The sequence below is a fragment of the Vombatus ursinus genome, unplaced genomic scaffold (genome assembly GCF_900497805.2).
Source record: "Vombatus ursinus unplaced genomic scaffold, bare-nosed wombat genome assembly UNPS02014863.1, whole genome shotgun sequence".
Taxonomy (NCBI): domain Eukaryota; kingdom Metazoa; phylum Chordata; class Mammalia; order Diprotodontia; family Vombatidae; genus Vombatus; species Vombatus ursinus.
The window spans coordinates 5,312,518-5,326,623 of NW_020954641.1; positions in this window are offsets into that span (position 1 = coordinate 5,312,518).

The window sequence follows — 14,106 nt, forward strand, 5'->3', positions numbered from 1 at the left end:
ATTGATTATTATAAAAATCATAATTCTTTTCATGCTACTGACTCAGGTAAAGTTTGAACCATTGCCCTCTGAGATTCCTTTCAGCTCTGAAATTCTGTGATGCTATGATGCTAAGATTCAATTGTTTTGATCTGTGAATAAGGTGGTTTCTTTTTAAAATACTCTTTAGTTTTTATTTATCTGTTTCTTCCCCTCTTTTGACCTCAGCATTATTTTTTTCTGCACAGTTAGGCATATAATTTTAAATCTTCCTTCCTCCCATCTTCACTATAGCTTCTTAATTAAACATTTCTTTTGTCATATATTTTTCAAGAAGTTTTACTTTATCGTGTCCTCCACTTTTTGCTCTCCTCCTCTAATCTATTTCAAATTCTGTTTTCCAAATCATGGACTATCTCTTTATTTGTACCATATCTCCATGTCGCTTATGAATATACAATTTCCATATTATTAAATATGATCTCCTTCCCTTATGCCATTTCTATGTTACTGCATGTGTAGATCTTAATTCTTTCTCCCTTTATTCTAATGTGCCTCACTATTAGAAAATCAAAATAATGTCAAAAAGAAGCAGTACTTTTACAATGAGAGTCATTGCATATCCTGAGACATGAGGCTCAGTCTCTTCACTCAGAATAATCACTTATTACTCTTAATGCCTGTTTATCCTATCTCCTGTCCTATGTCCCCTATTACCCTAAGTGACTACCTGTAGGAACTCATATATCCTCTTTCCTTTGGTGGGATGTAGTGCTGGGAGGTACAACCTTTTTTCAAAGAAGGTGATCTCTTAATGTGCAATTCCCCACAGATGAAACCCATTCTAAGGATCTTGTCTCTTAAAGGTGCTATGTTTTTGTACATTTCCTTAGTCCTAGTTCTAAAAGAAAAGATTCCTGAACAAGCACATGTTCCATTAGAATGACCTGGGTGGGGGATGTGGGGAGTGGAGAATGACCTCTGAAGTTCCTTTTAGCACTGAAATTAGGTGGTTCTTGTAATAGTAGCTATATAATCTACATCTTTCTGGCTTGTGACTTGCTCCTCTTAACTCAAGCCTACATGTCACAAGATATCCACCCCATCAACATTCTAAAGCAAAGGTTTAGGCCATAACTTTGATTTCTCTTGGTGGAAGAGACAAGAGAGTGTGTGTTTCTGAAGGGAATGTTCCCAAAATATCCTTGAAAGCCTAGAGTCATGAGTTGCTTTAATAGCATGAAATTTAATCAGGATAAATGTAAATTCCTACACTTGGATATAAAAAAAATCAACTTCACAAACAAAGAATGAACATTAAGAAGCTAAAGAGTATCCAGAAGAAGGAGATTAGGACAGTGAAGGATTTCCAATTCGTATAAACAAGGATGCTTGAAGGACCTGAGGATGTCTAGCCTGTAAGAGTCATAGGAGATATGATAGCTGTCTTCAAAGGTCCTGCCATCCAATAATTAGAGCTATCCAAAAGCAGAACACACTACCTTGGGAGATCATCCTCAAGCAAAAGTTTTTTAGAAAGCACATTGTACAATCATCTTTTTTTATTATACTGTTTTATGGAAATAATTATATTATTGTATAAATTAAAAATAAAATAAAAGTTGTTAGTTTGGGGTTGTTTAGATTGTTGGCTGCTGCTTTTACCTGATACCCCTGGGAGATCTGGACAGTGAATATACAAAGTTTGATATAAAACTCTGTATTTCTAGTCAAGAATTACAGCAGGAGGTAGTGAGGTGGGGTGTCAAAGGTCAATGGTCACAATAAGAATAATCAAATGATTTTGACATTCAGGTATAAATATATACATATACATACATACATGTGTGTATTTCACACATATACATATACGTGTGTGTGTGTGTGTGTGTGTGTGTGTGTGTGTGTATCTCCTCTCCACTGGTTACTAATGGTAGATTACACCTCTTAATGTTATAAAAATTAACTGATCCAGTTAATTTTTATAACATTAAGAGGTCTGAGAGGCAGAGTAGGGCACTAAAAAGAATCCTGGCTTAGACACCCAGAGACCTCGGCTCTGCTACTCATATGACCTTGGGCAAATCACATACGATCAGAGAATTTCAAGAGAGAGAGAGAGAAGGGGCCTTAGAGATAATCTCATATAATCCACTCATTGTACAGATGAGGAAACTGAAGCCCAGAGAAATGAGTAACTTGCCAAGATCATAAAGGTAGTAAAAGGCAGAACTAGGATTCATGCCCAGTTCTTCTGACTCCAAATTCAACAGTTTGTCCACTTTGTCCACTGCATCATGCTGTTTAATTTAAAATGGAAAAAGATCATAAAGAGCATCTTAAGCAAACAACCTATATAAGTAAAGAATCAGAGAACCAGGGAAGAGAAGCAACTTATCCAAGGTCACAGAGGTGGTCAGTGGCAGAGCTAGAGTTCAAATCCGGGTCTTCTGACTCTCCAGTCCATCTTAAATCAAGCTGTTGGATTTAGAGTTAAAAGGTATTTTATAACTTTGTGTCCTCACTCTCCATAATCTCATTGGGGGTTTTCTTGGCAAAGATACTGGAGTGGTTTGCCAGTTCCTTCTCATTTTACAGATGAGGAAACTGAGGTAAACAAGGTTAAGTAACTTGCCCAGGGTCACACAAGTGTCTGAGGCCATATTTGAACTCAGGTCCTCTTGACTCCAGGGCCAGCACCCTATCAACTACACCACCTAGCTGTCCTAGTAATAGTTAAAGGAACTGAGAGGTCAGAGGGGTAACAGGGAGTAAGAAGAACTTGCCTAAGGTTTTACTCATAGCAAGTTATAGAATGAAGACTCAAACTTGGGACCTCTGGTTCCAAATTCAGTGCTCATTCCACTGAAACTAAGGGACACAAGAGGCTTTGGATAAGCTTTCATAAAAATAAAGTCACCCCCACTCCCCACTGCAAGAATGTGGCCCAGCTCTACAATGAATACAATGAGAGCATTCATTTGCAAGAAGCAAGGCTATTGCCTCTCAAGACAACCCAATTCTGTAAGGTTTGAGTTATTTTTAAAATGAGAACCAGTGGGAATTGTTAACTAACTCCTAAAAGCTGCTGCATTTTATTTTACCCTGGGTTCGATGAGGCAGTAATTTTCTTCTGAGACCATCTAAAATGTTGGAAGTTATCACTCTTCTGCAAAATCTTTCATCCTTCTTCCCAATCCCCCTACACTGCCATACTCCCCCTGAACTAAAATTTCATTTCTGATTCATTCTAACTGCTTTCCAATTAACTCCAATGGCATCTGTGTAGCATTAGTGTTGCAGAACACAAACTGATACTGACTTTCAGCCTGAAGAAAGGCAGGAGTAAACCTAGTAGAGAATTCCCTATGTGGTATCCAAGGAGCTGGGTGTATAGGTTCATAGTATCACAAATTTGCAACTGAAAGGAACCTTAGAGGTGGCTGAGTCAATGAAGTGATTAAGTATCAGAAGTTAAGTGACTTGCCCAAGGTCATACAGCTAGTGAAGTGTCCAAAGCAAGATTTCAAATCAGGTCTTCCTGACTCTATGCATTATGCCAAATTATAAGCTCTTTTACTTCCTACCTGAGTGGTCCTGGACGAATCACTTAACTTCTTTGGATTTCAGCTTCTCCCTCCACAAAATGAGGGTATTCTTTGAGGAATAACTGAATAAATTGTGGTAAATGAACAAAATAGAATTTAATTGTACAGCAAGAAGCAATGAATGTGAGGAATTCAGAGAAACTTGGGAAGTTGTATATGAACTGATGCAATAGGAAGGAAGCAGAACAACTGCACAATGAGCACAATAATGTAAAGCAAAATAATACTGGAAGACATCAGGACTCTCCTCAATGCAGTGACCGGGCTTGACTTGAGGAGACCGACAGTAAATCCTGCTTTCTTCTTCACAATGCAAAGGTGGTGGACCATGGCTGCAAAATGAGGCATATATTGACAAATAAGGCCAGTGTATTGGTTTGTTTTGCTTAACTATACTGCTTTGCCATAAAGGAAAGTTTGGGAACAGTTCCTCATGGAATGGCAACAATGTTAAAAAAAAATTCATTTTTTAAAGATGAAATGTTTCGATTAGATAATCTCTCAGGTCCTTCCAGTAATAAATGCTATGATTCTATGAATACAACAGCATTTCTACCTTCAGTCCAAGATATCAGGGGATGAAAGTCAATCTCAGCTATTCCCTTTCACCTGGAAGTCAAAACTTTTCACTTTTCAAATGGTGATATATTTTGAGTCTATGATGAAGTTTGGCTATGACAATGTATGGACACCAATTCTGTCTCTGTCTCTCCTCATCCCTTCATAATATTGTTGTTATTGATGTCCAACTCTTCATGGCTCCATTTGGGGGTTTCTTGGCAAAGATATTGCAGTGGTTTGCCATTTCCTTCTCCGGATCATTTTACTGATGAGGAATTAAAGTAAACAAGGTTAAGTCATTAGCCCAGGGTCACAGGGCTAGCAAGTATCTGAGGCCAGATTTGAACACAGGAAGATGAGTCTTCCTAACTACAAGCACAGCACTCTATCCACTGCACCACTTTGCTCAGTAAGTACTTACTATTTCTCCAAATTTAAATTCTGGAGTAAATTTTGTAGTTAGGCTTCCTTCTATTAAGCTCACTGTTCACAGAAACCCTCTCACCAGGGAAAAAGGAGACCCTTCTGTGTATGTCTATAAGCTAAGTCCTTTCCCTTGAACATGGTTTTAGAATATCACATGAGTACAGCTGGGCCTTAGGAATCATCTAATCTAATGTCCTCATTTCACTATAACAATAGGTAACACATATGTAACTCCACAATATGCACATTCTTTTACATCGATGATCTCATTCTGATGCTCACAACAATCTTATGTGGTAGACATTTCGGATACTATAATACCCATTTTAGAAATGAAGAAACTGAGGCATAGATCAGTTAAGTGACTTGGCCAAGGTCACTAAGCTAGTATCAGAGACAAACTTGAACAGAGGTCTTCCTGACTCCAAGTCTAAAATTCTCCCACAGCACATAGTCTCTATCTACAACCAAGAGATCAGGGACTGTCTTTTGCCTCTTTTTGTATCCCCAGCACTTAGCACAGTGCCTGGCACAGAGAAGACCCTTTATAAATGTTTCTTGATTGACTGAACTGAGGCCCAAAAAGGATAATTGATTTGCTCAAGGTCACTGTGACATGAAGGTGGGACTCCTGACTCCTAGTTCAATGGCCTTTGTGACATATATTTCTCATCCAGGACTCACTTTTACTTCAATGCTCCTGCAAAAACCTTCACCAAGTTAAAGGCTCTGTGTTATTCAGAGGAAGATGACTCATCTCTCCAAATCACTGAAGTTGTGGGAGGGTGAAAAATCCCTATGCTGTTAGCTCAGGCCCCCGCCGTCTTTCCAATTGCAAGTTACTGCAAGAATTGACGATGCTGGTAATAACTGGGGTTTTTTTGTTGCTGTTGTTGACAGGTTTTTTCCCTTACAATAAAATCTGGTGTCACATTAAGTGGACCATAAGATATTAATATTAATGGTATATTTAGTACTTATGATGAATGAGATACAGAGTACAGAACACAGGCAGGAATGAACCCTGCCTTAGGGACTTAAAACAATCTGCTTTGAATATTTCTAGCCAGATTTCCATATAAATTTCAAATAAAAAATCTTGATGTTTTCTTTAGTTCAAATGTCTAATTTTCTGTATTGTGTGAGCTCCTTTTCCTTCAACAATAAAACAATTCTTTTTTGGATCTGGCTCTGCGATTTCATTCGTGTAGTACAACTGCATACAAAAACACTTAAGTACCAATTATGTACAGGGCACTGTGTTAGGCACCATGGAATATATAAAACTAAGAAAAGTCTGGGCTACTATTAAGTTTATCATCTTGGAGAGAGATGTTCCCAGCACCAAAAACTATAACACACAATTATCATGTGATAAGCCCATTAGAGTAACAAAACAAAGCATTATATGAGATCCACAGAGGAAAGTTAGAATTAACTGGTGTCTGGCAGGGAGGATCTTCTTCCTAGAAAAGGTAGTACTTGGGTTGGATTTTAAAGCATGGGTAAAAGTCCAACAGGTGGAAAGGGGAAGGGAAGTCATTTCAGGTCTAATCTGGGGATGTTGATGGCCACTAACATGATCCAGTTGAACAAGAAAGATCAGGAACTGGGCAAATTATGTACCATTGGGCAGAAGTACTGATGAGAAGCCCATTTCTTTATGGGTCTCCCACACTAAATTACCTTATATCCTCCAGCTCCATGTCTCTCTGGAGGGCCAGATCTACTCTCTAATTAGAGCAATAGCTCTTAACTTCGCTCTTAACTCCATAGGCAATTTAGTGAATTTATTAATTTGTCTGCAGAGCAATGTTTTTAAATGCAAAAAAATACATAGAATTACAAAGGAAAACAATTACATGGAAGTACAGTTATTGAAATATTTGTTAAAAGTTCACAGACTCACCCTTTGACCCAGCAATAGCACTTCTAGGCCTATATCCCAAAGAGATCATACAAATGGGAAAAAGACCTACATGTACAAAAATATTTATAGCAGCTCTTTTTGTGGTGGCGAAAAATTGGAAATTGAGAGGATGCCCATTAATTGGGGAATGGCTGAACAAGTTGTGGTATATGAATGTAATGGAATACTATTATGCTATAAGAAATAACTAACAGATTGACTTCAGAAAAACCTGGAAAGACTTGTATGGTCAGATGCTGAGTGAAGTGAGCAGAACCAGGAGAACATTGTATACAATAACAGCCGCATTGTGTGATGACTAATATTGATAAACTTAACCCTTCTCAGCAATACAAGGATGTAAGATATCTCCAAAGGCCTTGTGATGGAAAATGCTATCCATAAAGAAGAAAGAACTATGGAGATTGAATGCAGATTGAAGTATACTATTTGCTATTTTTTTCTTCTGTTGTGTTTTGTTTCCTCTTTCTGGTGGTTCCTTCTTTTGATTCTAATTCTTCCTTACAACATCACTAATGTGAAAATATGTTTAATAGGAATGTGTATGTATAGCCTATATCAGATTGCACACCATCTTGGGGAGGGAGTTGAGGAGGGCAGGGGAGAAAAATTTTAAACTCAAAAGCATATGGAAGTGATTGTTGATAAATCAAAATAAATTAATTTAAAAAATAAAAAAAAATGTTCACAGACTCCAGATTAAGAACTCCTGATCTAGGATTATTGATTAGTGTTGAATTTTTCTATTGAGAATTGGTTTTCAAGTCTCCCTCACTTTTGGAAAATCATGCCTCTTCCTATTATACTGAGCCCTGGTCACTTAATCTTAGCGTCATCATCATCATCACCAGTTAACATTTGTATAGCACTTTAAAGTCTGCAAAGAGTTTTACATATGCTTTCTTGCTTGATCCTTTGAAGAACCCTGGGAAGTAAGTGCTATGCTATCCTTATGTTACAGAGGAAGATTCTAAGGCTGACAGAGGTCAAGTGACTTGCCCAAGATCACACAGTTACTAAGGGTCTGAGGAAGGATTCAAAAGCGTCTCTTCCTAGCTCCAAGTCCATCCCTCTATCCATTATGCTGCCTAGTAGAAGTTGACTCCCCATGGTGATCAGGAAAGCTTAGATCCTGGAAAGCATCTAGTGCTTTATTCTTAATATGGAATCAATAAAAACAACTAAATAATACCTAATAATGTATCTACTACCTGCCTATGCCCCCACAGCCTCTCTTAAACCAATGCAGTTTCTGGTCAACACATAGGCTGCTTCCAACCCAAGAGTTCTAAGAAACATGTAGTTCAGTTTTCTTGGTCCTCATATCTGCTTATCCAAGCAGCAAAAGAGTGCAGATAATACAATAGTGAACAACTAATGCTCAACTAGTGTGTTCATTATAGAACTGATCTTTAACAAAGACTCAGGAGCTTGGAATCTGGTTCTCTTTCAGCACAGGGTATGGACTCAGGATCCAACATGAATGGAGACTTGTGAAAGTCAATCCTGTTTTCTATCATGTCCTGTCATAAACAGGAAGCTCTGACTAATTCTCCCTGAAGCTAACTCATCTCAGAGTAGAGAGGAGGAAATTCAGCAATTGACTTCACCAAGGCGAGCCTACCCATATTCCACCCTGACATCCCTCTCATCTTTCTCATCTTCAGACCTATGAAATCCCTCTTCTGCTTTCTCTTCATGTCATTTCCCTTTACTATCTTTCTCTTACTTGATAGACACCACCAAAGGACCAGCCCTTGCCCCACAGGATCAGGCAGAGTGAGAGTGGCATCACTCATGTATAAAGCACTGTGCCACCTGAATTGGAATGACAGAAATTGGTCTTGTTGCCCTGAGTGAAGAAAGAATAACAGATAACAATATAACAAATCTAAAAAGGTAGGAAAGCTCTAGGTTATGGAGAGCCTTGTATCCTAAATGGAAGAGTTTGAACTTTACTTGGTAAAAAAAAAAAAAAATTGGACAGCAAGAATTTACTTTTATGATGGTTTACATAAAATAGACAACTCAGGTAGACTTGCATGTTCCCCCCAACCTTGGGGCATCTTGTTTGATGGAATTAAAACCAAGCAGAGCAATAGATGCCAAGTAGATCACTCCCTCAATTGATACAGATCTCAGCTCCCTCTAGGGTGGAGTGAAGGTCTTCTGGAGTTGCTATAGCAAAAACAAATAAAAACATTATCTACTGGTCAGCTCTTTGATGTTGAACTTTCTGGCAAGTAGCTAGGCTGGTCCTTGAAGAAAAGACTTGCTATGTTTTCCTGGACCCATATCTAAAAGCTTTCCAGAATGGCAGGACTTGCCAAAGCGTGCTTCCACTGCCATCTCTTTTGAAAGCAATCAGAAGTTTAAATAAAATACTAACAAGGAAATTTCAGCAATATAGCACAAAGATCTTATGTTATAATTTATACCAGATGAGATTTATACCAGGAATGTGGGCCTAGTTTAATATTAGAAAAACTGTCAGCATAATTGACCATATCAATAACAAAAACAAGAAAAAATCCTATGATTATCTCAATAGATGCAAGAAAAGGTTTTGACAAAAGACAGCACTCATTCCTACTAAAAATACTAGAAAACATAGGAATAAAGGGAGCTTTCCTTAAAACAATAAGTAATATCTACCTAAAACCAGCCAGCATTATCTATAACAGGGTTAAGCTAGAAGCCTTCACAGTAAGATCATGGAAGAAGTATTATTCAATATTGTACTAGAAATGCTAGCTATAGCAATAAGACATGAAAAAGAAATTGAAGGAATTAGAATAGGCAATTTGGAAACAAAACTATCACTCTTTGCAGACAATATAATGGTATATTAAAGAGCCCTAAAAAATCAACTACAAAACTAGCTGAAACAATGAACAACTTTAGCAAAGTTGTAGGATATAAAATAAACCCATACTAGCATTTTTGTATATTAACAACAAAGTCTAGCAGGAAGAGATAGAAAAAGAAATTCCATCTGTAATAACTGCAGCCAATATGCAGACAGTTTGTAAAAGAAATTACAGAGGAGAGGTTAGAACCCCTCTGGCCCACATGTTTGCTTATTAGCCTCATGGGGCAGGAAGAGAAGGGAGGAGGAGAGAGAAAGGGAAGATGAGTAGAGGGGAGAAGGCAGAGGAACCAGCCAGACTACAATGCTTGGCAAGGCAGCTCCCAGGACTGAGAGGATAGCTCCTGAAAGGAAAGGGATACCCAGAAGTGAGAGTCTGTGTGTGTGTGTGTGTGTGTGTGTGTGTGTGTGTGAAAATAGAATTTATTACAATAAAATGTTTTTTAAACAGTTTCATACACACACATACCCCTTACTGTGGCCCAGAGACAGCATGGGGAAGTAGAGGCAGGCATGTAGAAGATCAGTTAACCAACCTCCCAACAAATTCGAGAAAACATACAGAACAGCCCACCTGGCTGTCTGGGGTCAAATGGAAGAAGGAGTGGAACACTATGGTGTTGGAAGGATGATGGGAATGGGACCCCCTGTCATGTTCTAAACAAGGCTTGTATTAAAATAAGTACAGAATTCTGTTTTTGCCCCACTCCCATGCCCAAAACCCTGACCTGGAGAGGTTAGAGATGGTGAAGAAGAGAAATCAAATCTAATGATGCAAATAAGATAAACTCAACCCCTGACCTCTAACCCCCAACCCTTGGCCTGCTGGGGGAGGAAGAGACTGGCAGGTGGCTTGGGTAGAGGGGATGAGGTGGCCCTGTTTGGGGGGTTGAGATAGGGGACATACTTTGGCATGACCTTTCTCCTTGAGGGATGCGTGGGAAAGGGGTTGATCTGTGCAAAAGAAGCAAGATGGAGCTGGAGAGTTGCTACAGAGGCATGGCTGCTTACGTACATGTATACAAGGGTTCCACACACCCTCTGAGAGGGCCATGGGGATTGGGTATGAGGGAGGGGACACATGGAGACTTTAGTACAAACTTTTTTCCCTTAGGAGAGGGAAGACATGGGACCAGGGGGAACATAAGGTTGTTAACAGGAAGCCTAGAGAACTACTACTACTACTACTACTACTACACACAAACACACACACACACACACACACACACACACACGCACACACACACACCCAGAGCCCAAGATCTTGGCGGGGAGGGGGAGATTACCATAGTTAATTTCATCCTGGTATCACAGCACCAGTGATGTCCAGAAAGCAGTTTAAGGACTTGGAATACTTGGGACCCTACCTGCCAAGACAAACCCAGGAACAAACAACAACAGCAAAAAAAAAAACACAATTACAAAATGTTTTTCACACAAATAAATACAGATCTCAACAACTAGAGAAATATTAATTGCTCGGGGATATAGTCAACTGATATGATAATTTTATACAAATTAATTTACTTATTCAGTGCCATACAAATCAAACTACCGAAAAATTATTTTATAGAGCTAGAAAAAGTAATAACAAGAAGCATCTGGAAGAACAAAAGATCAAGACTATCAGAGGAATCAACGAGAAAAAATGTGAAGGAAGGTGGCCTAGCAGTACCAGCTTTCAAATTATGTTACAAAGAGGTAATCATGAAAACAATCTGGTACTGGCTGAGAGTGGTAGGTCAGTGGAATAGATTAAGTAGACAATACACAGCAGTAAATGGTCACAGTAATCTAGTGTTTGACAAACCCAAAAATCAAAGCTTTTGAGCCAAGAGTTCACTTTTTGACAAAAATTTCTGGGAAAACAAGAAAGCAATATGGCAAAAACTAGGTATAGACAAACCTCTCACAATGTACACCAAGCTAAAGTTAAAATGGGTACATGTGTTAGATATAAAGGATGATATCACAAGCAAGTTAGGGGAGCATGAAAATTTTTACCTGTCAGATCTATGGGTAAAGGAAGAATTTATGACCAAACAAGACATAGAGAGAATTATAAGAAATAAAATGAATAATTTTGATTATATTAAATTTAAAAGGTTATGCACAAACAAACCAATGAAGTTAAGATAAGGAGAAAAGCAGGAAACTGGGTGAAAATTTAAAGTTTTTCTAAAAATGGCCTCATTTCTCAAATATATAGAGAATGGAACCAAATTTATAAAAATAAGAGTCATTCTCCAATTGATAAATGGTCAAAGGATATGAATAGGCAGTTATTAGAAGAACAAATCAAAGCTATCTATGGTCATATGAAAAAGTGCTCTTAATCACTATTAATTAGAGAAATGCAAATTAAAACAACTCTGAGGTACCATCCCACACCTGCAGGATTGGCTAACATGAAAGAAAAGGAAAATGACAAATGTTGGAGGGGATTTGGAAAAATTGGGACACTAATGTACCATGGGTAGAGCTGTGAATTGGTCCAACCATTCTGGAGAACCATTTGGAACTATGCCCAAAGGGCTATCAAACTGTGTATACCCTTTGACCCAGCAATACCACTACTAGGTCTGTATCCCAAAGAGATCAAAAAAAAGGAAAAAGCACCTATATGTACAAAAATATTTATAGCAGCTCTTTCTGTGGTGGCCAAGAATTGGAAATTGAGGGGATGCCTATCAATTGGGGAATGACTGAACAAATTGTGGCATGTGGTTGTGATGGAATGCTATTTTGCCATAAAATAATAATACAATTGCTCCATAACAAATGATGAGCAGGATAGTTTTAGAAAAGCCGGAGAAGACTTATGTGAACCAGTACAAAGTGAAGTGAGCAGAACCAGGAGAATATTGTATATAATAATAGCAATATTGTGCAACGATCAACTGTGAATAGTGACTTAGCTATTCTGATCAATATAATAATTCAAACTTATGATGAATAGGACTTAGTGAATAGTGAGCTGGCTATTCTGATCAATACAATGATATAAACTTATAATGAAAAATTATATCCACCTACAGAAAGAGAACTGATGAAGTCTGAGTGCTGATTGAAGCATAATTTGTTCACTTTGTTTTTCTCACTTTTTTTTTTAATTTTAGCAACATGGCTAATATGGAAATCTGTTTTGCATGATTTCACATGCATAATTGATATCACATTTCTTGCCTCTTCAATGGGTGGAGGAAGAGCAGGAGGGAGATAATTAGGATAATTCAGAGCTCCAATTTTTTAAATGAATGTTAAAAATAAATAAATAATAAACTTATTAAATAAATAAACAAATTAAATAAAGGTCACTTCTATGTTTGAGTCTGCTCAGGTATTAGAAAAGGCATTGCTTTGTCCAATTGCCTATTATAAAAACTACTGGTGTAGAATTTGGCACCTGGATACTCTCCACCTTCAGCTTTTGCAGTTTATGGGAGAGAACTTCACCATCTGAACTTTTGAAGTGCAGTTGGGAATGATGAATTTATCTCAGGGTGATTTTTCAGTAGTATATAATCTTTAATTAATGTTCTCTAGCTCTCATTCTAATTCAACACACTACTAACCACAAACTCTCAGACTTTGAAAGGATTTCAGAACCTAGTTGTCTACTCCACATCTGAACAATCCCTTCTACAACACCCCAGTAGATGGTTACCCAGTCTTTGTGGGAGAGAGGGAATCTCTCCCCTCTCCCCAGGGAACTCTATTTTGAAATTGTATTCCCCTGAATTTTTCCCCTGAGCTCTTCAACTTCTACCCATTATTCCTAGTTCTGCTCTCAGGGATCAAGCAGAATTGGTCAAATCCTTCTTCCCCAGACAAGCTTTCAAATACTTGGTACCTAGTAGGACACTGGATAAATACTAATTCCTTCCTTTTTCTTTTGCTATCCTGGATGCCATCCTCCTGACATTCTCCAGCTCATCAATGCCCTTTGTTAAAGTATGGCACCCAGAACCACACACACTACTCCATAATCTGACCAAGGCATAGAATAGTAAGACCATCTTACATTTTTAGATGGAGACATGATGCTTTTTTTAATATAAAATTATATTGTTCAGAGGTAGCATGGTATAGTCATTAGAAGACTAGACCTTAATGTCAGAAAGACCAAAGTTTAAGCCCTGCTTCCGATATTCTGTCTCTTTGAACCTAGGTAAGTCATTTAACTTCTTAGTCTCAAACAACTCTCCAAGTCTTAATAAAGGAATTGTAACTGACTCTCAAAAAATTACAGAGTGAACACTGATCTGTATAGATAACAATAGCTAGCATCTACATGGCAATTTAAGGTTTACAAAGTGCTTTATATTTTCTTGTTTAATCCTCACAACAAGGCTGGGAGAAAGGCCATTGTTATCACTATTTAATGATGAGGAAACTGAGGCAGGTAGAGGTTAAGTGACTTGCCCAGAGTCCCATAGCTGGTACATGTATGAGCCTTGATGAACTCAGGTTTTCCTGACTCCAAGTCTAGCAGTCTTACCCATTGTACCACCAGTTGCCTTTAATAGATGAAGTTTTCTTACCAGGAGTTTACTGTACCCATGTAATTACAGATCAAGGTTGCTGGGATTTTTTTAAATCTCATTAACTTTCTTGGCAGTCATATTGGATGACATCACACATTTCATATAACACCATATCACTTATCATCCATTTAGCATGATATCACATATGTCATATATCACACAGACTCATCTTGGGTCTGCTACCCA